The sequence below is a fragment of the Mycteria americana genome, chromosome 6 (genome assembly GCF_035582795.1).
Source record: "Mycteria americana isolate JAX WOST 10 ecotype Jacksonville Zoo and Gardens chromosome 6, USCA_MyAme_1.0, whole genome shotgun sequence".
NCBI classification, from domain to species: Eukaryota; Metazoa; Chordata; class Aves; order Ciconiiformes; family Ciconiidae; genus Mycteria; species Mycteria americana.
The window spans coordinates 60,791,963-60,817,044 of NC_134370.1; the positions used below are offsets into that span (position 1 = coordinate 60,791,963).

Here is a 25,082-nt window from a genome sequence, read left to right on the forward strand (position 1 = left end):
CACCTTTTTGCCTACCTATTAATAAAATCTGGTTGTTAATCAAGGTTTGAAATCCATTTAGGCTGTGCTATTCTGGTTAGAAGTTCTGTGTAAGAATAGTTGGGCTTTTTCTTCACCCTCCAAAGGCGATGGATTGATGAAAATTTCCCATTCCCAGTATTGAAGTCCATAATAACCTGCTGCCATGTGTGGCCAATACATTGCAACAATCCCTATTGAATCAGCTAGCTGAAATGAACTAAATATTGTCAGCATCCTAGAGGCATTTCATTGATCTTGGAATTGGACTTAGTCCTTACCACTTCTCAGGTAGCTTCTTAGTTGATGCATGTTGGTGCTTGCTGTGCTACCGATGTGGTTGGCTTCAGTTGGAAACAGCTGGCAAGGATTACTTTCCTCTAGGCTGTCACACTGGCTTTTACAACTGATTTTTGGCAGGGTGAAGGATTGAGCTACGTTCTGCAGCCGGGGAAGATGCTGACATGGCTAATTCCCATCCTTTTGTGGCTTTGCAAACTTACTGCCAAATGGCTGCAGTTCTGAAGAGCTGCGCTGTATACAGAGGAAATGGTTCCCTTCAAGCCTATGGGTTGCTGGGGATTTTAAAGAGGTTTTCCAGGGATCGTAGACTTTTATTGAGCAATGTTTGAAGACAGGTTCTGTTTTGGACTTATGGTTTAATGTATGTATTTTCATGAGATGTGTTAGTAACAGATGTTCCTTCGGGAAAATAAACCTGTCCCTTGACAGTATTTTTTTTTTTTTTTAGCTCATGTGTTTGTAGTTAAGACCTACTCTGCCCCACCAAAAATACTGTTTGGCAGTGCTCTTGTACTGAGTCCTTTATTAACAGTGAAGTAATAATACACTGTAAACAATTTCAAGCGAGCTGAAGAGCAGGACAATGCCATCCACATGTGCTGTAAAATGAAAAATCCTGAAGCAGGAATTGGGAGACTTCCTATGGAACCGACAGAGCATTCTCAACACGCCTCTTCATGTCAAGTATAGTCGTGTGCTCTCCACACAGACTGAGAGGTGATGTTTATACACACTCAGTTGCTGATTTGCTTATAATACTTTGTGTTATTTGTCCTTGTCTTCATACATACTGTAGTTTTCTGGTATTTTTAATACAAAGCTTACAAAAAAATCTGAGATTTAAAATATATATTTTAAACTGTTAACTCTATTTAACTCTTTTCCTTTGTTTCCTTCCTTGAAATTTATTTTGCATAAATAAATGCAAGGGAAGGTGTTGACAGTGCTGTTTACTTTGACAACAAATTCAACAGTGTTATATCACAAACTTATTTGTGACAGTGAATTTGAAAGATATATTTGTGAATATTCACAATGGAGATTAAGGTTCTGCTTATGCTCTGGGGAAGCCCATGACATAGAATGTACCTGAGAATCCAGCCAGAATAGCTGGGAATTTAAACATTCAATATTGCAATGCACTGTGTGCAAGGATTATTTACGGAATGGTTCACAAGTAATATTTAATCATGCCTTTCAAAAAAATCATTCAACCTGCCTGAAAAGGCAGAGAAATATCAATGCAGGTTTTGCTTAGGCTATAACTCATTTTTCGACTGGCTAGCCTCATAGGCAAAACAGTACAGAAGATGTCTATATATTAATGCACGGAAAACAAATGCTTGTGAGGAAACCTCTAAGTGTGCAAGCCTGTTTTGTTGGAAACTTCTAACAGCATGCAAGCCAGCTTTTTTGTGATGGGATAAAAAGAAAACAAGCAGTAGGTGAGATCTGTCATAATCTGCTGTAGCTGGTCTTGATCCAAGCTCTCAGTTGACCATTATCCAGTAACATGCCAGGAAAAAAGCTGTAACTCCTTTATTTTAAAGTGTTTGGTAAAACTTTCCCTGGATTAGCCTAATGGGAGGATATTCCACTCTGAGAAGTGTTTTTTATATTTGATGCCCCTGTAAAATGAAGCTGGTCCTCCTATTCCCCAGCTGCACCAGAATCCTCTGGTTTGGAAAACAAAACTGTTGTCCTGTCCGATCAAACAAGTAACTTCAGCCTTGCCAAGGCACTGTGGGAATGAGGTGGCAGCAGAGTCCAGGAAAAAAGGAATCTGGAGGCTTTTCTCTAAATTATCATTTATCTCCTAGACTCATTCTTATCTGTTGTATCAAGTACTCAAAGGTACTTGATTTGACGAAGAATCAAAATCAGACCTTAAAATCAGCCAAACACGGAGGCACCAGTAGCCAAGCTAGTAGTGAACTCAGTGCAACAAAAGTGAGAGCCAGGGAGCTGTTGAAACACAAGGTAACGTCCCGAGCAAGATACCAGCTTCATGAGTGCATCTGGACCGTGGCGGCTGTTGTGTGTGTGTGCGTGTGAGTGATTCATGCCTGAGGCTGCTGGGTGATGTGCTGCAGTGAGGGCAGAGGAAGGAAGGAAGAGAGGAGGGAGCGGGAATGTGGATGGAACGGCAAACCACAAAAACATTTCTTTGATCTCTGGGGGTAAGAAAAGAGCACTTAACAGTGAAAGGATGGGAGTGGGGAAAACTGTCCAGCTGAACTATTTGTAAGTTAAATTGTAGGACCCCAAAGAAGCAAGCATAGTAGTTATGATTACACAGTACCATAACCACATTTCAGAAGTATTGAACAACATGTAGTAACTAATTGCACATTATTTTCTATAAACTTCCAAACCACCCTCATGCATAATGTTTCACCCCCTTCCTCCTCTTTCATTAGTTCCCCAATGCAATGGACTTAGAGAAATCCCAAAAAACACCATTGCACAACTAGAGTTGACTGGGTGTTTTCATAGTCTTGGATAACTTGCATCATGATGTATCATAACCTGTTTTTTCTGAAGAAACTTTGATTTTCTTTGATCTTTTGGAGCCATTTTTCAGAAAAGGTCCCTCCGTCATCTCTTTAGATTCTTTGTGGTTACAGAGTGTGCGAGCTGTGCCGTGTTTAACAGCACATATGGTGCGTTGAGATTGACATAATTCCAGGGCTGTGCCACCATGTGGTATGTAGAAAGGGAATTAGGGATGAGCATATTGTTTGTTGCCAAAGAAATAAAGTCTGAGTTCCTTCCTGAAAGCTATAGTCCCTGATGCGTTGGCACTGCTTGAGAGCTCAAAACCATGAGATAGAGCAGTGGATCTTACAGTTGAAGACTGGCCTTCCTCAGGGCTGTGCAGAAGGTGTCCTCTGGAGACATCAGAAAGCCCAGGAAAGCTCCATCTGAACTTCGTGTTTCTTCATGCTCTCGTCCCTTTCCCGTCTCTCTCATTTATCTGCTTTTGAAAATGTGCACCTCTCTGGCAGCCATATGAAAGAGGATAACGTTTATTTTGATCACTGGGCTTCAGTCTGAGATTGGAACTCAGGCTGAAGCCCAGTGGGCTGGACGTCAGCCCTGGGACTGCTACGGAACAGGCTGATATGGTACTTTTCCCTCTTGACCACTCCCAAAGAGCTGAAAAAGTGGCAGAATATCATAATATTTTGGCCTGCAAATATTTCATCTTGTCAACCTGATAGGATTTTTGCAACTGCAGGAAGGTGCTGTGGATGTTAGTGGAGTGGCAGTATCGGAGATGATGGGAATTGTAAGCCTTTGAGATCCTGCTTAATACCTCCCTTGCTGTTATTTGACTGGCAGCGCCAGACTCTCTGGCTTTGGAAGTTATTAGAACATACTTGTATTTCTAGGGAGAGAAGAAACAGCAGTCACTCTAGATTAGCTTTTCAGTTCGTTTTTTTGATTCACTCAAGAAAACGTTAACTTAAATAATGTTATAAACAGAATCCATATGAATGTTTTCATTCTTCCTTCCATTATTTTCTATATGTTGTATTGCTGCAAAGGAGTAAAGGAGATTACCTTTTGCAGCAGTGCAAGACATCAAATCCTTCACAGCCCTATACAAAATGTTGCCCTGTGGCATTTCAGCACAACACAGTGCAGCTTGTTGCCATTAAACGATGGGGTTTTGTTCACTGTTCCTATCTAAATGTGCTTCCCTTTTCCATGAAAATTAAGTGGTTTAAGTCCAAATGGGAGTATGTGTAGACTGCAGACTGTAACGTTCCTTCACGTTTTCTCAGATGGACTTTTCTGACATTTCTGCTTAAGGTGCAGGAAGTAGCTGATATTCACAGGCTTTTCACCTTTGAAGGAGTGTACAATTGGGGGATGGATTATTCTTGCTGAAGGTAGAAAGCAAATCAAATCACTATTAAAACAATTTTTGTTACTGCATCCACAAAGTGCATAAGGGTCCGTTGTTCTAATGTAATGACTTGACTAAAAGGATGTTAGAGCTCTTCGAAGATTTGTGTCATGCCAAGCTAACTCGTTGCATCTGTCACTTGGTTATGGCCTGCCATTTTGCTCCACAGCTGAAATTCTCCCCATCCTGACACTAGGGGATGCATGAGACTACTCTTTGTTGCCGACAGCCATCCTGCTGCAAAGTTTCAGACCTTTCCTTATCCCAAAGGACAGTCCCAGCTTCCTTTGAACCCACACCTTTCTTACAGTAACAAAGAAGCTGATTCCGTAAGAAAAACTGTGGCATCTCTCAATTTCCTTTTTATTAGCTTCTTTGTTAGGATTTTTGTTGGCATTGTGCCAAGAAGGTCTGTCTTTTTACAACCAAAGATAAAATTGTTACTTAGACTTTTTTTGGCATAAAAGTGGATTTACATAAATGTGATTTGTTTTTCTGGTGCTAGCAAGTCTGATGACTTAAAATGGAAACCGTTTTGGTTCTGCTGGTGCCCATTCCTGCCTGTGCGAATATATAAGTGAGGAGATAATGAAAACCCATTATTTTTTTATGAAAAAAAAAAAAAAAAAGGAATTTATTAAAGATGTCATTCAACTCTGTAGCTGCTAGTTTCTCTTCTATGGCTTTTTCAAAAAATTGCTTATTAGAAAAACAACTATCACACTGAGGAACAGAATTAGGGCTATTTCAAGCATATTATTTCCCTGTTTCTTGCCAGTGGGAGACTCAGGGAGGGGGTTCGGGGTTTACAGTGGCTAGACAGACCATTAAATTGGTATTAAACACTTTTCCATATGAAGGAAGTCCCCTTCTGCCAAAAATCCAGGAGCAGGGGGATCAGTTTCAATGCAAGTACTGCTGGGATGGGGCTAGATAAACTTTGAAAAATTAAGAGGTCACTGGGGTCAGGGTGCAGGCTTCAGAGCCCGTCTGGCTGGCTTCCTTATAGACTCTTGGAGAGCTGGCACACCAAAGCAGCATGACGTCCTGCATAAACATTTGATCCTCCTGACCAGTTTTTTCCATGGTATTAACTTTCTCAACAGAAAAAAGTATATAAAATTGACCAAAGCTGTTTTATATCAATTTTCACCATGTAGAGCCACAGAAAGATTCCTGTGTTGCCTCCAAAACAAAAGCGAGGGCAAAGGGAGAAAGAGCAGGTTGCCAAACTACTTGTATAGATTCACAAACTGCTCTAGTTCCTAAAATAGCAGCACAACACAACAGAGGGCTCCTCTGAACCTATGATAAAATGCACTGCTATTGATTTTTCAGCTGGTTAATCAAATGTAAAAGATAAATAATATAAACCCTGTAAATCTGGAAAGATGGAAAGGAATGCTAAGGTATTGCTTTAAAACCCCAAATCAAAGAAATGTTAGAGGGTTGACTAAATCCCCAAAGCAAAGGGAACCTGGATGGAGCAACAGTGTCAGGGTTGGATGCTGAGAGGCAGATCCTGGGTTGAACAGGGAGCTGGCACCACATGATGAAGGGCACAGGTATACTTTCATGTTGTTTTCTGTGTCCTTGGCTTTGGGGCCACAAGTCAGTCCCATGGCAGCTAGTACAGTTCCAGGCCTGCTTAAGCTGCATGTTGTCCTCTGGCCCCTGGAAACCACCATATCTCTTGAGACCACTATGTGCAGTGCAGTCATGCTTTCTGTTTGGAAGCAGACAACTAAGGGTAGCAATGTCCTGGCTAAATTGAGTAAGGTGGGGCTGAAGCCTTGGCTGGCTGGATACGTTTCACTTTCCTGGAAGACAGAGCCAAGAAGAATTAAGGATTTGGCCCATAACTTCTATTGTTAAGATCATCTCTTCTGCCTGGCTTGGCTTTCATTCACTGAAAAACAATGTTTCAACTTCAAAATACTGATCTCAGTTCAGTAAAAACAAAAGCAGAAAATCTTTGCTGTGCTGTCATAAACTTCTCTTTTTATATGCTGGAGTTTTGTTTGGTTATGCTTTAACGTAGGGTCTAGATTCTGGAAATGAACTAATGATGTTTCTCTTCTGAGCCTGACCATGAGAAAGTGCATCAATGTTCCTGTATGCAGCTCAGTGCAAACTTAGACTGCACTCTGCACAGGAATCTACCAGTGCCGAGCTTTGTGCTTGGAGGTAGTTCTGCTAATTTCCTGGGGAATTTGTGTGGTATATCTGCACTAGCAGATGGTATTGTAGTAGCAGGGCTTTACTCTGGGAGAATTTGGAGCCATTAAATAGTCAGTGAAGCAGCTCGGGAGTCTGCATTGTCAATACAGGATCAAGATGGTTTGTTAAATCTGCTGGTTTGTTGTATTTAAAAAAAAAAAAAAGAGTTGCTTTCTATTTTAAACCTGGAAATTATTTTTTCATAAACATAGCTCTCCGTTTGCAGAGCTGTTTTGCTGTTTCTGTAAAACAAGGGTGCCTGACCTCTTTGCCTACAGCTATACAACCTTTTCTGGAAGTCCTCAAGGGCTAGATGCTACAACCGTATGCCTATAAAGTGACCAAAAAGCCGTTCTGTTCCCATAGCTGCATGACAGTTTGATCATAACATGTATATGCACGTATATGTAATGGTACAGAACTGACAGCCTGCTATGGATTCATACCTTTCATATGATCAAAATGCACTTTGGAGGTGATAGGCTCACATTTGGAAGCGTATGCATTCCTGCCATAAGGCTGGGAAAAAAGTCATTATATATTGGGGATGTTTGGGTTTTATTGCATAAAACATCCAAATCTGGTCATCTGAATAAAGAGGGGCATTCCGGGTGACATTCCGTTCTGTGATGTGACCCCTGGTCAGATAGTAATAAAGGAAGAGACTCTAATGACACAGAAGACCAGTGAATGCAGCACACAGGGGGAAAGCAGGATCAAATGACATGACAAAGGCAAGCAGAAAAGATTTAATATGTTGTGCTAAAAGCTGAAAATATCTCAGGGAGATGATAAAATCTACAGTATGCGGGTAGGGGGAGTAGAGCTTAAAGACAAGAGCAGTGGAGACCGCAGAAATGACCATAGTCCATTTTTATTTTAACCACTTACAGGAAGGTGATGAGTCACCTCTTCCAGAGCTCTTTGATTTATTAGTGAGGTGAGTTTCCTGCTATGGAAATGAGAGCCAGCAGAACCGCCAAAGAGGGGGGAAGAGTATGCACGGACATCTTTGCAAGCTCTGCAAGAAGGAGGAGGAGACAACTCATTTGGCTGGGGAGAGGAACATGCCAGGGACACAGAAGTCAGAGAGCAAGGGTTATGTTAGCCCTCAGAGGGTGAAAAATAAAAAAATATTGTCAGAATTTCAGATACAGAATGGACAGAGGTAAATGAAGCATTCTGAATTTAACTTGTTTTTATGGATTTCTGAGTGCAGAAAATTTCACTCTTGAAACTGTATTGCTCTGGTAGGTCACTGGAAGGTCAGCTGTCCAGTAAGTCACAGAGCTATGTTAATTTGTTACACATTGGGCCTGAAGTCTACAATTAGGGGAAACAGAATGTTATGGAAACTTTGTAAAAGTTCAGATTTTCAGGTCCTGTCATCTGCATGCACTTTCTGGACCTGATCAGCTGTGCTGCCGGAGCGCTTGAAAACCTTCTGGTAGAAAGATGTTGAAATGTATATTCTTTTTTTATATGTTTTTTTTTTTGTTAACACAGGTTTTTGGTTGTTTTTTTGTTGTTGTTGTCTTGATTTTGTTTTTAAATGAATATCTTTCCACTTGAAAATATTCTCAGAAGTTGTAACTGACAGTGAAGTCCATCAAAAGGTTAAAACACTTCTAACAAAAATGCAGCCTGGCTGGGCTGCATGCATATATCTGCCTGTGTATTGTTTGCCCCTCTGGGGAAAAGGACAGGTCACTTGGAGGTGACAGACCTTCTTCCTTAGCTGAAGTGCTTGAGGCTTTGAACTGAAGTATTTTTATACATAGATGTGTGGATATTGTTATAATACAGACTGTATTGGGCATTAGCGGTACAACAGGATAAAGCTCTGCGTAAAATAGTCTTGAATAATTACACAGCTGTAAATAAGATTGCATGTTCTCTGTGTTCACTCATCCACATTGTCAAACATCTTTTCTAACTCTAGAAATTCACAACATCTGAAGCTGGTGTTCACAGAAAACCAACAGAAGACCAGCTTGTAAATGGTTTTTCAGGCCTGACGGGTTCAAACTGGCACCATGTGTTCAAATACCTCCGTTTCCATGAAGCTGGTTTCCATTCTGAGCTTTGCAGATCGGGCCAGCCAAGTTATTGGCCAGGCATTATTCATCCTCACTAACAGATAAAACGTTCGTCATCAGCATGTTAATATTTCTTATGCGGGTTCGTTTGATGGGTTTTTTCCCAATTTTCTCTGCTTCTTCAATAACTCCTCAATTTCTTGCAAGCCTTAATTTGAAACTATTTATGTTTATATTATTTCAACTTCCAAAGATGATTATTTGGCATTGAGTAAACAACCTTAGCTATGCACTTGCTGACATTCCTCCATAATAACTCTCTGCCTCTACTTTATCGCTTATGGAATTGCTTATGGAATTGCTTTCTAATCCTTTTCATGGGTCTTTTTTAAATAGCTTTCTTATAAAATAGATAATAACATTTGTTATAAAATGAAAGTAAAACCAATTAAATCTGCCTTATTGTACTTACAAAAGATTGATGTGTGTAAAGTCTAACAGCTTATTTGGGGATTTTAATCTAAAAGTGCCCTGCAATAACATTCTTTTGTGTTCTGGGAACTAACTGTAATAGAGAAGCCACTGCCTGCAGAGATGCTGAACTAAATTAAAGTATTGTGTGCTGGTATTCTAGCATCTGCCTCATACGTTAATCTCTGGCAAATGCTTGAAAATACCCTAAAGTAGCAGCCATTTCTTTGTTTAAGTTTGAAAGCTTTTTCTCATTAATGCCCTAGTGCAGAAGATTCACTGTTCAGTAAATGAATTTAACAGAAGCTTCTGCAAACCAAGAACAGATTGCCGTTTTCCTATTTCTGTTTCCATTTTATTTTTGTTGTTTGTAAAGGGTTTAAATTTGAGCTCTAGGGACCTAGGTTTTACTGTGCTTGCCTCAACATATGTGTTCCCTGCTAGAAAGAAGCAAAATAGTTGAACCTAAATGAATACCGCAAAAATTTAAATATTAGGCTGTCTGAATGATTGAGGATTTCTTATCCTACCTTAGTCTTTCTCTTGAGTTATATTTGCATGTATGAGACACTAAGTGTATAGTTTCTCTGAAAGGTAGGTTCTGAAAATGCTTCATCTTCATTGTAAAGTCTCTCATTTTTCTTCTCCTTTATAACATTTTCATTCATCCAGCCCTGGATCAGAAACAATACCATGTGATTTACAATTGTATATGACATAAATAGTTGAAGCTGTAAGAGCAGCATGTAGTAAACAAACAGTCTGTAGGCAGTAATATATTTGAATACAGGATTTTTATGCATGAATAAACCATGAGTTTATAAAAATCAGTCTGTTTATAGATAGTTTAGGAATAGAAGAATGCTTTAATTCATGAAATAACTTATCTGCCCCACCTTAAACAATTCCACGAAATGCAAGAAAAAAATAGTTGTGACATACAAATTTGCCAAACTTAGCTGTTGCTATTTCAGAAAATAAAGTATGCATTCATTAGGACAAGGCCTGCAAATGGAGTATCTCTGAGTGCACTGCCCTAGCTGCTGATCTCTGCAGTTGTACTGCAGAGATGTTCACCTCAGCTGTAGGTGAACATCCTTGAACATCCTCCTGCAGTTGCAGCTGTGCTGGTTGAAAATGTTATAGCTTCCAGCTGCTTGTCCTTTCCCCTGCCTAGACATTATCCCCCTTTTAGAGCTGCTGGAGGAGCTCCTTATGCAGCCACTCCTCAATCCATCTCTGTCAAAGTGAACGGATTGGCAAAAACATGTCATTTAAATGGTTTGGGAGGTTATGTACATGAGCAGATCTGAAGGGACAGTTACGGCTGGAGTAAGGAAATGATGGGTGTCCATCACCTTGCTCTGACTCTGGCCCAGTGAATAAGTTAAGTATTGTCATGCCAAGTAAATCATCAGTAAGAGGAGAAATGGCGGGATGTGCATCCTGGCACACAGTATAGCTCTGCTTAGAGATGCCTTGGAGTGTCTGGGCAATCAGGGCAGAGTGTAGGAAGGCCTTCTGTTATACAAGAGAGACCAACATCTATTTGTCAGTCTGGCCTGAAAGAATGCAGGTGTTTCAGAAATAATGATTATGACATTTCTGAGCCTTTTTCTTGAGCCAAAGGTATCTGTTGAATTTGAACTAAATTATATCCATAGTTTATGACTGATTTGAAAATGATTTTTATAGCTAAGAAACTGATTTCCTTCTAAAAAAAAAAAAAACCAGCCATCAACTCCCATCCCATCTGAGCTCTCTTCTGCTTCTGATGCAAGATGCAAGTTTCTTTAATGGTATATAACAAGCTCTGTATGCCTTTCACCTTAGGTCTTGTGTACTTAAAAACAATACTTGCAAAGAAGGAGCTCTATTGGGAAATACTAATATCTTAAAGTGCTTGCAATAAGAAATGTCCTTTACTAGTTTTAAGTAAGAATAGTAAAAGCTAGTTTTAAAATGCTTGCAAAGGAAACAATTTGAAGTGGGAAATCAGAAAAGGACTGTGAAGAGAAAATAATGAAGGGATTAGGAGAGTGTAGTAGTGTTTCAAACTGAGGTTCTTTATATGTATTTAATTAAGAGCCAATAAAGTAGGATTTAAATGTACATAAACTAGACACAGTAGAAACTTGTTAATTTGCTGTCTAATAATTTGCAGGTTTTATGATTCATGAAAATAAAAAAAAAATTAGAAGCTTCCTTCTGCCTCCCAGCAATGGTTTAAACCAGAGGCAATGGAAAAGGACCTGGGGGTGTTGGTCGACAGCTGCCTGAATATGAGCCAGCAGTGTGCCCAGGTGGCCAAGAAAGCCAATGACACCCTGGCTTGTATCAAAAATAGTGTGGCCAGCAGGACTAGGGCAGTGATCGTGCCCCTGTACTCGGCACTGGTGAGGCCGCACCTCAAACACTGTGTTCAGTTTTGGGCCCCTCACTACAAGAAAGACACTGAGGTGCTGGAGCGTGTCCAGAGAAGGGCAACAAAGCTGGTGAAGGGTCTGGAGCACAAGTCCGATGAGGAGCGGCTGAGGGAGCTGGGGTTGTTTAGCCTGGAGAAAAGGAGGCTGAGGGGAGACCTTATCGCTCTCTACAACTACCTGAAAGGAGGTTGTAGAGAGGTGGGGGTCGGTCTCTTCTCCCAGGTAACAAGTGATAGGACAAGAGGAAATGGCCTCAAGTTGCGCCAGGGGAGGTTTAGACTGGATATTAGGAAATTTTTCTTCCCTGAAAGGGTTATCAGGCATTGGAACAGGCTGCCCAGGGAAGTGGTTGAGTCGCCATCCCTGGAGGTATTTAAAAGACGTTTGGATGAGGTGCTTAGGGACATGGTGTAGTGGTGGTCTTGGTAGTGTTAGGTTTACGGTTGGACTTGATGATCTTAAAGGTCTATTCCAACCTATACGATTCTATGATTCAATAGTGAAATAGCCTATTATTAACACCGAGTTTCTTCGGCAAGTATACCGGAAAGCAGTGGCTAGCACGTATGACTGTGTTATGAGGGACTAACTAATGGATCATCGTTATTAATGCACCGTAAAATGTACTTAATTTTATCTTTTTGTTCCTACTCTTTCAGACAGCACCCAGAGTAACTCCTTAAGATTTTCACCAATTTGGAGTTGGTCATAAATAAGTACTTGTGCCAGGTCACAAATGCAATGATTTGCAATAACTCTCAGGCATTAAAACCACAAATTGCCACCAACAACAGACCAAAGGTATGATCACAGAAACTTTTGAAAGTGTGCCTGGAAATTCCTGGGGATTGTTTGAATTTTCTCTTTCAGGAGGTTTTAGTCAGCTGGGGTGGATGGCAGGAGGTCAGCTCTCTTGCTCTTGCAGTTCGCTGTGTCTGCAGGACAGTTCACAGTATTCATACATCAGTACAGGCAAAGGAAACAAGAATAATCTGCTTTAGGTTGATGTGATTTTTTCTAAGGGGAGTCCTGATAGGTCAGCTCCTACCCATTATTATTAATTATTATTAATCAATATAGGTTTGATTTTATTGCCGACTTTGACTTGTGCAATATATCCAGATCACATTGTTCAGTGATGCAGTTTTGGTGTCTCTTCCTTTAGGCTTATTTACATAGAAGGTAAATTGAATTTAATGTTACTCTGTGATACTGTAGTTGGTACTAAATTAATATTTGAATGATTTTTTTAGCCACTTTTAACCTGTTATTCTCATGTTGTGTGCAATAGCTTCAGCTTTCCTGGGTGAGAGAGTTCATACGCATTCTAAGGAATATATTATTAAAACATAGAGAAATTCCAAAGATACTTCATACATGTAATTAATTAACTTTTTAATTAGATTGAGATGTTAAATATATTTTTATTTCTAAACTAATGTTTACTTAAATGAATTATGAATCAGTGTTCATTTTTTAATACCACCAGAGTATTTTAGAATATTTTCCTTTGAATTCCAGTTGTGTGAATGACCTTGATGTGCTGCACCAGCTCCACACTAAATCAGAAAAAACAAAGAAAATTGCAATGTGACTATGTCAGATGAAGATGTTCCAGTCTGCTTTAATCCTGACTCCAGTTACCTGGAAACTGTCTATCCAGTTATAAGTAAAAACTTGGAGGGACAGTCCATTGAGCCAAATTTCATCACCTGCCAGGTAATTACAGCCATTGTTATCTTCAGCAGGGAGTTACCCACGTAGAGCTCTGGGCAGAGTAGGACCCATTCGTATTTGTTCTTCTCCTGTGGTGTATTTGATTAATCAAACATATTTATCTGCAGCTTTCATTTTGCAGCTAGAAAGCCTGTAGCAAGGTAGAGGAGCTGGTATTTGCATTGTGATTCCAATTAAGTTGAAATTAGCATGAACTTATGTTCAGTAGCTGATGTTTAATGTGTGTTAGATGAAATGGTACTTTGATAAACTGACTCTGAGGATTGTTATGACATTTCTTGTCTGCATCCTACAACGTGATTAAACTGCAGTAGTACTATGTGATTAATAGAGCTAGATCTATTTTGTGCTATACCTTTCTGGCATAGGGAACCAAGCAGATCCGTTTTTAAGGCAAAACTTGTTTAAAAACAAACAAACAAAACCCTCAAAACCTAAACCCCCCTACAACCACCCCCCCAAAAAAAGTCATGTTCCCCCCCCCCAGACAATTGCAACATCTGTCCTAACTGTTGTGGTAAATAGCAAGGATCAGAACAATTTTCAAATGGCATAGGAAATTATTTTTCTGCTTTATTTTAATCTATTTTATATTTTCATTGAGACAAGGGGTCTCTCGGAAATAACACACACTAGAAATGCTTAGAAAAGGCTTGAAATGCATCTTATTGGCAAAAACCAACCAAACAAGAAATATTAAGTATTTCAGCCATGCCAGGTGTTGCAGATGTTGGCCAAGTCCAGATCCTTCACAAAAGGATCTATTTTTCAGCATCGGTCTTCTGAGGAAATGTGAGTTACTACACCTGCAGAACTGAGGCTCCAGCAAGAAATCAATAGGCCCTGGTGACTTAAATGCTTACCTTTCAGATGGTCTGTGTTTCTAAAACATATCTCATGTTACGCATTTGCCAAGGCTCATTTAAGCAGAAATTGGTTTCCTTGTTTTGTAGGAGCGTTTTCCTCCCAAATAAAAGGAGATCAGTTCATCTTGTCAAGACGTTTTCTTCTGCTACTTCTGTTGCAAATGGTTCTGTTTCTCTTCACTATCCTGCTTTGCCTTTTCCTCCCATGGCCTGTGAGGAAGTCTGCTCAGGCTGAGAGGCAGGAGGAATCTGTTGACAATGGAGAAATGCCCCAAGAAAGGCCATAATAGCACAAGCCAAACGTTTAGGAATTTACTGCAACATTCCCTGGCCAAAAGGAGATGAGCAATAAGACAAAAACGTTATCCTGGCAAGAATATGCTCGAGGATGTAATTAGTAACAGTGGTAGAAGAAAAGAACGGGTATGGAAACATGAAATTAAATGGAGCTAAGTATGCAAACCTGCTCTTGTTGTTGGTCACTGTTACTGATTTTTAAAGCAAATATGACTGGGCAGCACCAACTTCATTTTATTTAACTGCCAGCCCTTATGGCAAATACCATTGCCTCCATTTTCAAAAAAATACTGTCTCAGAGGTTGGCACTGAAAAGGTGTGGGGTGTTTGCTGTCCCATGGTGTTCATCTCTCCTGGAAGTTCAGCCTTCAACAATTGCCTGGGGACTTGTGCCACAGCTGAGAGCACTGTCTGTGTTAGGGCAAACCATGCCACGTGGGCAGCGGTTTTCTGGCCTTCCCCCTCTGATGAAGCTAGGAGCCACCTTCATGCTTTAGTTTTAGAGCATGGCTGACAAGGTAATTTATCTTTTATATATTTTCCTAGTGTACTTGTTCAGCCAATTTTTTTTATTGTGAGTTTTAATTGAGCTTGTGTATCTTTGAAAAAAATATTTTGAATTCCTCATAGTAGCCAAGATACATAAAAAATAGCCAAGTCTATTTTTTAACCATTTTTAAATTGTATTGCCTCACTAGTAAATATCTATATAGTCTATAAATATCTATATAGTATTTATAAATACTGTAAAGTAATTTAAGATTTATGGGTTTTGTTCTTTTTCATATAAATGTTTCCCCTAGGATTAAGCTTGAAATAAATTACTTCATGTTGTTGCCCGTTACTTGCATTCACGGGTAAATTAAAGTGTCTGGTTCCCTGTCACTGATTTTTCAAATGTTAGTAATTAAAATTGCAGAAGTGTTTTTAATGCCAAAGGTTAAACAGATGTTGGTGGACACATTAGCTTTGGACGCAGATTTGGCAGGTAAAATTTAAAGTAAGAGTGGCTGTTTCTATACGCTTTGTTTTTAATTTTAGCTTTACTGGCCTTTCAGGTGTACTTAAAAGCAAGATAGATTACGAAAATGTTTGCCACAATTTATTGGCATGTGTCCCTAAAACAGGAACATGTGAGATGAGAAACTCTTCATCTGGAGAGATGTATGTAATGGCTGATATCAGAAGTTGTTCACCCATCCTCTATGATTATAACCTGAGAACTGTTACTAAATTCATTATAGCAGCTGAAATGACTCTTTTCCTGCTATAATCTGACTACTTTGGTTTTTTGTCTGTACTAACTCTGAAGCTCATTCCTTATGCTGATGAATGGCTTCATATGGTCCTGAAACTCACTGTCATCCTGCGTGTCTCCCCCTGTTTCTCTTATGTCGCTACCTTGTGAGTGATTTCTCATCATTACAGCACATTTTTGTGAAGACACATCACATCTTCTGTCCTGCCAGACACAGTCCTCAGAGTCTCAGTAGCTGGAGGGCAGCCAGACAAAATTTTGCAGCTGCTTTGTGAAAATCCCAGTGGCTGAGACCTCAATGATGTTAGGACTCTCAGACATATCCAGATGCTGAGAATTCTTACAGGGCCCATCCTGAGCTTCGAAATGTTCACAAATTCCTGTGAATAATAGGTGCACCCTGTCTAGAGAACATGCCTGCACCGTACTACTTTAATATCTATTCTATCTCCAGTCCAGACTCCCTAGCACATACAAGTTTAGAAGGAAAAAATTGCTGTAAGCCATTTTATACTCAACTAAATACAGGCCAAGCCTTATCCTGGTATAAAAAGAGAGCTGATTAAAAGCTGCTCTAATGTATTTCTAGCTGTTTGCGATATTGTTCAAGTACTGAAGTGTTGGCTCTTGCCGTACCCTCCTGTACCAACAGCCAGACAAGGACTAGCGAATTGCTGACCTAATACCATGACATGTCATGCGATGGTTTCCTTGGGGAATTCTCCTAGAAGAGTTGAAGCTTGTCTGAAAACTGTTTTGCACTGTTGGAACAGTTTAAAGAAGCTGCCTCCCATCAGTGAGTTGAACCTGTTGTGTCTAACAGATGTTTGCACTCCTGTCTCAGAACTGCATGAATTCACATCTGAGCCTTAACCTGACAAAGCACATTTGAGTGGGGTCCTTTCTCAGTGTCGTTTGTTTTTCCACCCAATTTAGTCTGCCAGCGTATGTGCTAATGCTGAGTGCTCTGTGCAGGGATGTCCTCCAGTCAGCACCCAAGTCCCCGGGGATCTCACAGAAAATGATATACATGTCTCTTCCAAGAAATTTTCTAATCTGACTATGAATAAAACAGAGCATGTCAAGAACGTCTGTTTGATCTAGTGGAAGTGGCAGTTTCCTGAGTTGGAAGTTAGGACTACTTAGGCTTTATCACTGGAAGGGGGGAGGTGCAGCCTGCTGCATTACTCTGGGGAAGTTATTCTGCTTGGTGCATCTGTTTGTGAACATGTTGTTTGCACTCCTATTGTTTGCCTGTTTGCCTTCTTCCTTAGACTATAGGGTGTTTGAAACAGGGTGATTTTTTTTTTTCCTTTTATAGTAACCTGAGAAGGTGGACCTGTCCTCTATCAAGCTTGTGGAATTTTCTGCACTACAATGAAAACAATTGAAAAGGGCATTGGAAGATACAGTATGCTGTAAAAACCATTCACTTGTATGTTTTCTCAAATTTGTACATCTTAGTGGTGATTAAAATAATAGAATCATAGAATGCTTTGGATTGGAAGGGACCTTTACAGGTCATCTAGTCCAACCCCCCTGCAAGAGCAGGGACATCTTCCACTAGATCAGGTTGCTCAGAGCCCCATCCAACCTGACCTGGAATGTTTCCAGGGATGGGGCCTCCACTCCCTCTCTGGGCAACCTGTTCCAGGGCCTCACCACCCTCATTGTAAAAAATTTCTTTCTTAAATCCAGTCTAAACCTGCCCTTCCTTAGTTTAAAACCATTGCTCCTTGTCCTGTCACAACAGGCCTTGCTAAAAAGTCTGTCCCTGTCTTTCCTATAGGCCCCCTTTAAGTACTGCAAGGCTGCTATAAGGTCTCCCTGCAGCCTTCCCTTCTCCAGGCTGAACAACCCCAACTCTCTCAGCCTGTCCTCGTAGGAGAGGTGCTCCAGCGCTCGGACCATTTTTGTGGCCCTCCTCTGGACTCGCTCCAACAGCTCCATGTCCTTCTTGTGCTGAGGGCTCTAGAGCTGGACACAGCACTCTAGGTGAGGTCTCACCAGAGCAGAGTAGAGGAGCAGAATCACCTCCCTCGACCTGCTGGCCACGCTTCTTTTGATGCACCCCAGGATATGGTTGGCCTTCTGGGCTGCGAGCACACATTGTTGGCTCATGTCTAGCTTTTCATCCATCAGTACCACATTTTCCACAGGGCTGCTCTCAATCACATCATCCCCCAGCCTGTATTGAGACCGAGGATTGCCCCGACCCAGGTGTAGGACCCTGCACTTGGCCTTGTTGAACCTCATGAGGTTCACAAGGGCCCACTTCTCCAGCTTATCCAGGTCCCTCTGGATGACCTCCCGTCCTTCTGGCGTGTCAACTGCACCGCTCAGCTTGTCATCTGCAAACTTGCTGAGGGTGCACTCGATCTCGCTGTCAATGTCATTGATGAAAATACTGAACAGCACTGGTCCCAGTACGGACCCCTGAGGGACACCACTTGTCACTGATCTCCATCTGGACATTGAGTCATTGACTGCTACCCTCTGGATGTGACCATCCAACCAGTTCCTTATCCACTGAACGGTCCACCCATCAAATCTGTGTCTCTCTAATTTAGAGAGAAGGATCTTGTGGGGGACCGTGTCAAAGGCTTTACAGAAGTCGAGACAGATGACATCCATTGCTTTTCCCTTGTCCACTGATGTGGTAACTCCATCATAGAAAGCCACTAGGTTGGTCAGGCAGGACTTGCCCTTGGTGAAGCCATGTTGGCTGTCTTGAATCACCTCCCTGTCCTCCATGTGCTTTAGCATAGCTTCTAGGAGGATCTGTTCCATGATCTTCCCAGGCACAGAGGTGAGGCGGACAGGTCAGTAGTTCCCAAGGTCCTCCTTTCTACCCTTTTTAAAAATGGTCACAATGTTTCCCTTCTTCCAGTCACCAGGGTCTTCACCTGACTGCCACGACTTTTCAGATATCATGAGGTAAGTCTATATTTGGTGATGCAAAAGTATAAGTCTATATTTTGATATCAAAGTTAAACCTAACAAAATCCAATTTTTCCCCCATGATTTCTCCTTCTTCCTTTTCAATGTTCCTTCAGTCTCCTAAAAATACCCCCATCCTTCTGCTTTTCATATAAGTGTATGGATTGCTCTTCATTTCAGAAAGTCACTTGGGGGATCAGTGGCTAGAGGAGTTTTGGGGGGACTTTTGTGTCAGTTGCACACGCTCAGTCTTTGCTGTCAGGAAGTGGGGCAATGGTTCCAGCTGATGCCTGGGGAAGCAGGGAGGCTGGTGCCCAGGAGGGAATAGCTGTAATTGAGCCTGGGGCCCCACCTCAAACTTCCTCAGCAACAGGAGAATTTTATTCACTGAGCTCTCTGATGTGGTCCTTTAGTGCTTTCTTACCAAACACACATTTAATTTTCCTTCGAACTGTCTGGTACATTTAGCAGTTGGAAACAGCTTGCTTTCATTCCACCAACTCCAGTCAAAGATGGTATCCATCTTGTCTTCCAAGTCTTATTATCTTTACAGTAAATTAATATACCTTTTGAAATTGAGCATTATGCCCATGGCTTTATTTTTGCCTGTTCAGACAATTTTCTAGATAAAAAGAAATAAAATAATAATAATCTCATGATGTTTGTGAGAACATTTGCTTTCTTAAAGCATTTGAAGCTAATTTTATCAGGCCATTTCTCCAGCAGGTTTGTGATCTCATCTTTTATTAAACTCTGTCTGACCTCGCTTGTCAACAAAGGTCAGACATATTAGTTCCCTAGCTTCTTTTTTACCAAGTGGCATCCATTTTGGTGCTTCTTTTGTGTTCAGAGAGCTACTTTTCTTCCAGCTGCACAACTGCTTTTTAAGGAAGGCAGGTGAAAACTGATCCATCTCTGGAGTTCACCTTTTCTTACTGTTATTATGTGGGCATGGTTTGCTCTGGGTGGTTTGCTGTTGCCTTTAGTTTTCCTCTTTCCCCTTCCCTAAGTGTGTAGCCTGATCACCCACTGCCAAACTGCAACTGTGACAGTTAAAAGGGTCTGCCTGCCTCTTTATTTTTCATGGAAGATAACAGACATGTCTTAGCCACTCAGAAAGCTACGTGCCACTTCATTGAAGTGAGTGCTGAATCCAAGCCTTGGGTGATGGTGGTCTCTGGATGCTAGTTTCACCAACTGGGAGTGATTCCAAGTCCCTCACCCCTGCCATGTTAGTGAGTTGGGGGCTGTCTGTCCTCAGCTCCTACTGCTTTCTGTTGGATGCAGCATTTCTCACTTTCTTCCATTAAATCTTCTGCTGGCTTGATGAACATTGCAGAAAAGCTACAGGAGTGCCTCAGGGGTGAGAGTTTTAGTAGCCTAGGTGTTGAGGTTTGCTTGTAAGTCATGGAAAACTAGAAGAGTTGGAGTTTACATTTTTCATTAGAATTTTACTTTCTTCCAAAAAGTAGGGGTTTGTTTGTTTTGCTTGCTGGGTCTAAGCAGGTCTCTGAAGTAAGTGTGATGTATCTGTCTTCAGCTGGGATACGGCTCTAGGAAAAAGGAGCTTCTCCGTACTTCACTACCACTCTCATCCTAAGTGCATCCATGTCTAACCAGGAATGTTAATATCTGTTTGCTTCTCCAGCTTAATTTCTGATGAGTTTGGAAGGTAATTTCTTTCTTGTTGAGAATTTAGGATGTTGTATCATTGCTTAGAATAAAACAGCATCTGCAACTATATGAGTCGAAGTTCCCATGGCATTTCAGTTTCTACTTCTGGAAGATATAGTCCTATTTTAGGAATCAGTCCTCTGTCCATCTCTGTTGATATTGGGACATAATGTTCATTTGTCATCTCTGTAACGTCTGTCTGTTTTGTCAGTAACATACACATGCAGCTGCTCCTTGAGCCTTGTCTGATCCCTGAGTCCGTCCACCCTGGAAATGTGCGTTAGTCTGTCACTGCTGTTGAATGGCGCTTTCTTTTTTTACAGTCTGTGCCTCCCTCTATTTATCATTCATATTGTCTTTGGTTAACTCTGTATCCTTACCATCACCTTTTCTGCCTTTTTCTATCTTTTACTTGCTAGTTATGCCCTATTCTGGCTAACTTTATCCCTTTTCCTGCTGCTGCTGTATTATTGATGAATGGCTCATTTCACCCCAGGCCACATAATCAGTACTCCTCCTCTTCTTCCCTTGCGGAGAACTTGAAAAATGTACTTGCAGAAATGTTTAAGGATAAGACATTGTGTGCACTTCAGGCCAAATTAGAGACACAAATCCCATCATCTTTAATAAGGTGCACATCTAATGTTTCATACAGAACTTCAAAAATTTATGTCCCTACCTCTGTTTCTCATTTAGGTCACAAATTATCCCTGATTGTATTATGGTTACTGTTGCATCAGTGCTGTGTTTATTTCATCCCACCTTTCTTTTTAACAGCTCTTATCCTCTCTCTTGCAGGTAACCCAATTAATGGTTCTGTTACATGTAATTCAGTGGCAAAATCCTCACTGCCTCCACTGGGCACAGGATCAATCCTTACAGCTCTCTCTGTATGAGGTCCTTTTTCCCCACCTGAGGATGGAGGGCTGTGTATGTTGTACGGCACAATGGGTGGGGTATAGGCATGTTTGCAGTTTCTGGAAATACTGCCAAGGCTATTGTCACACGCTGTTACTAAATACTGCATTTCTGTGGGTTCAGAAAATCAAAACAACCACCTTACCCCAGCCTCCCAATATGAGTTAGATATAGAAATCACATCAATGCCTCCTTTTTAAGGCATAGTGTAAAAATACGAGAGCAAAAGTAGTTCAAGTCTGCAAGGAGTTCCACAATGCATTTATCTCCTTCTGTGCATTTTTCTTGTAGAAAAATTTTAAAATAGTAATTGTTTCATGTAGAATTATTTTTTTTATTATTATCCTTTATCAAATCTGTGTGGTTGTCTTATCTTGACTCTAGCTTTTAACCTCCTAAATGGCTTCCCGGTTTCTATGTATTTCACTGCTTAACTTCATAATCAGGAAAACAAATCTCCGCAGTAGGCTGTTAAGGTATGCTTTGCATTCGTATATGGTGAGAATCACTGTTTGCTCTGTGAATACTACACTGAGCAAATGCTTTTGTTCTGTTTATTAAAAAGCTAAGTGAAAAATTCTCTTCTAAGTTATGGTAGGTGATGATTAATGTGTTGAATGAGGTTACTGCTATTTATGCTATTGTTGAATGAGTGAAAGATATGGCTGAAGTTTTAAAACATGACAATCTGCTTTTGGATTTTGTGCTGGTTTTGGTAGTATATTTGGGGTCACATACTATAACTTACACAAAATACATTATTTTGTGTCTTGAATATAACAATTGGCTCTGAAGAATAACATTCAAACCTTACTGGCCTTCAGGTGTCAGTTTGGAGCTGCTATTAAGTGATAACTGACTGATAAAGGGAAGGAGGGGAGGTCTACTGGATTTACACAACTTCGTTTCTTCCTGCTCCTTTGCTGTAGGTTTGTGTCTTAGTTTCTAGAGATGCAGTGAGCAAACCCCCTAAGTGAGAGGACAGGTTTTGTTTCCAAGATCAGTGCTGTTCAGCCCCAATATCTTTCCCTGTGTTTCTCCCTTCCTCTTCCCAATCACCTTTGCACAAAACTGCACAAAACCATACCTACTACGTTTCCTATTGTGTATACCCATGGGGCAGGGAGATGGCTTTTATTTTGGGATCATCCCAGCTCCTGATGGATGAATACAGAGGAAAGAGGAGACAAATTATGTAGGAACCTTGGTTTAGTTGAAGTCCAAGGATGCTGTAAGATAGGAAGCAAAAAGAGGGAAGATAGTGGGATAAGCTGAGCGGCCCTGTGATCTCAAACTTGAGGTGGTTGCCAGTAGCTTGAAGGGTCTAGATGTTTATGGAAACCTTAAAAGAAGTATCTGGCTAAAGAGTTCTACCCCTACATGATCCCTCATCTTTGCATGGCCCTCCATCCCCCTAAACTCTTGAGAGAGGAGTTTTCGAGTACCTCCAGTTTTTTCATAGCTGTGGCCTGAAGCAGAGGATAAAGTATTACTGTTGTCACTCAAAACTATCTGGAAAAGCTTTTTGTGGCAATGTTGTGCCATTTCAATGACCGTGAAACAGTGTGAGTATGAGAACTTTCCTCCGCTACTATATTTCCATGCCCTGCCTTAGCTGTTGTCCATTACTTATGCTGCTCTCTTTCAATATTAGTTTAAAAAGCATTTGACAGGCTGCCAAGGTTACTGTTTGCCCTTGCTGCTCTGAAGGCCAAGAAGGTAAAACAATTTTCATTCTTTGTTTTCCCATTTTTTTTAGCTCTTTTTTTATTGTACTGGTTTTTCAGTAAGATTATGGGCTTTACTCCTGAGAGCAAAGCAAGAAATAAAAGTGTTCATTAACAGATGTAATGGGGAGGGAACTTACTTCAGGAAAAGAAAAATTATCCTGCATTTCACAGTAAGTATCTTACTGCTTTGTGTGATTTCACCATGTAATCAGGAGCTCCCTGTTCCTCAAGTAACACATTACAGTGACCAGTACGCCACAATCTCTTCTCAAATTTTCTTTCCTGCTGTTTGCATCCACGAATGAGAACTCATGGCATTTGTATGGATGTAACATGCTTAGATAACAAGCTCTCATCATTGTCAGAGATCTGTGTTTGAGCTGTAACAATAGTCCTTGTCACGCTAGCATCTCAAAGACAAAATTATGGGATTGCTTGTAATTCTTCAATGTATCAGACAATCTGATCTCAATTAAATTACCAACTGCAGTACTGGCCATGTGTAATACACAGAGACATTAAATCCTAGCTAATATGCCTATATTATTTTTAGATAGTCTGTTCTATTTATCTTCATTGTTTTGTTGATTTCATTGCAGCTTTATAATTAAAGCTGTCTCTGACATCCTGGGAAAAAAGAAAAAGTGCCCTGTACTCATGGCCAGTTGGATACTGTCATGTGTAAGAAAATGTTGTTGCAATGATAGCTGTGTTACACATTGTTTCTTCCTGTCATTATAATGTACGGTGTCTGGGGATCCTTAATCCATAGACTATTTGACTCAGTTGAGTGGATTGCCTTATTCAGTTGATAGCATGTATTATGTCATGGCCTATTTGTGAATTTTAATTTAAGGATTGTTGGTCTGATTGTCTTCAACAGTTCTTTCTGTCAAGTCAATGAAAGCTTTTGATATTTTGCTGCTTTATTTGTATGTCATGATCTAATTCTTCATATACATTAAAAAATAATCAACTGCATATAGATAGTACAGCAGTAATACAGTATATGTAGACATCTGTACTGTAGACTTACAAATTTAAATGCTCAAAAATGAGTAATGGCACTCAAAGGCTAATTGTATGTAAAGTCAAGCGCTCAGGGGCAGGCAGCATCAGGATTAAAAAATTCCTACATGCAGGCAGGCACCTTCTAGAATTTTCAGAAGAGTCTAACCAGGGAAAGTGTCTAGCTTCTGCTGAAATGTATCAAAACCAGGGCCTAAACCATTATGTACTTTTGAAAATCCAGCCAGGTACTGATCTGTATTTTTGGATATCTGTATACTTTCAAAACTAACTATGGTAGGTGGGAAGCCTGTATTTAACTGAAACTCAATGGGATTTAGCCATTAGTTATTTTGTATTAGTCTTAAGCACTACACAAGTATATATAAAAAAAACCCCAAACAACAAAAACCCCACATTCTGAAGTACTAAGCCACTTGTCAGAAAAATGGGTTTTGTTTAGATGTTTAGGGGATTTTCTCTAGAGCCCAAACCTGAAAAAAGTTAATTGCAGTGACTGAAAGTATATAAAGTTTTAAGTTCTTCACAGAAGTGAGGCACATTAATGCAAAACTATTGGGCATATAAAGTTCTTAAGAACATAAAAAACAGGTGTTTTTTGCTTTTGAATGATTAATCTAAATCCAGATTTGTTTTTTTTTTCCCAGGCTAAGCATGAATTTTCCTCTTTTTCAGTACTGAGCCAAGTCTTTACTCTTTGAAGATATCAATAAAACCACCTCAAAGTGCCTCTGCCTCACACAATGTTATTTTTGGGAATTGCTTAAAGGTAAATAGTAATATAACTTGGTGTTATAAAGTGGGTAATTAAGAAATGAGAAAAGAGATGAATTAATGTGCTGTCCATGAAATTATCATTCTGATAATTGATTCATTTGTAATTATATCTGGTTTAATCTGAAAATAATACTGAGAAGCTGTGGCTTTTTAAACCATCCTTTGTTCTGGGGAAAACTCTAATTTGTTTGACATGATTCATTCGCATCTATACTTTTCCAGGGTTTTTTTGCTAAACTTTGAATGAGCCACTGACTGGTGCAACTAGATACATTAACACGGAAGATAACGTACTCCATTTTAAAAGGAAGAATGGGGGACCAAGTTGAATGTGCACTGTTCCAAAGTTAATGGTTGCACAATGTATCTAACTGCATTATTATTGTAGTCTCAGCAACATTTGAGCTGTTCAGAATTCTTTGGAATGTAGATCAGTTCTGAGGTATGAAAGGGAATAACTACT

The 25,082-nt window shown here is 40.2% G+C and overlaps 2 long non-coding RNA genes across 6 annotated transcripts in view; one reads left to right on the forward strand and one right to left on the reverse strand.

The window, feature by feature from the left end:
• Nucleotides 1-827: 827 nt before the first annotated feature.
• Nucleotides 828-14,344, reverse strand: LOC142411750 (uncharacterized). 3 transcript variants are annotated; one of them, XR_012776253.1, is made up of 3 exons: nt 13,994-14,344; nt 9,498-9,641; nt 828-6,057 (listed from the first exon to the last, which is right to left on the reverse strand). It is a non-coding gene; the product is annotated as an uncharacterized LOC142411750 (long non-coding RNA). The 3 variants fall into 3 exon arrangements; XR_012776254.1 differs by having other exon boundaries at nt 828-3,712; nt 13,994-14,342; XR_012776252.1 differs by having other exon boundaries at nt 828-4,214; nt 13,994-14,341.
• The window catches only part of LOC142411751 (uncharacterized), a 79,330-nt gene continuing 61,396 nt past the window's right edge, over nt 7,149-25,082 (forward strand). Inside the window, exons 1-3 of one of the 3 annotated variants that reach the window (XR_012776257.1) lie at nt 7,149-7,625; nt 24,490-24,611; nt 24,842-25,061. This is a non-coding gene — a long non-coding RNA (uncharacterized LOC142411751). The remainder of the gene's footprint in view (nt 7,626-24,489; nt 24,612-24,841; nt 25,062-25,082) is intronic. The other 2 variants (XR_012776255.1, XR_012776256.1) reach the window with 2 other exon arrangements.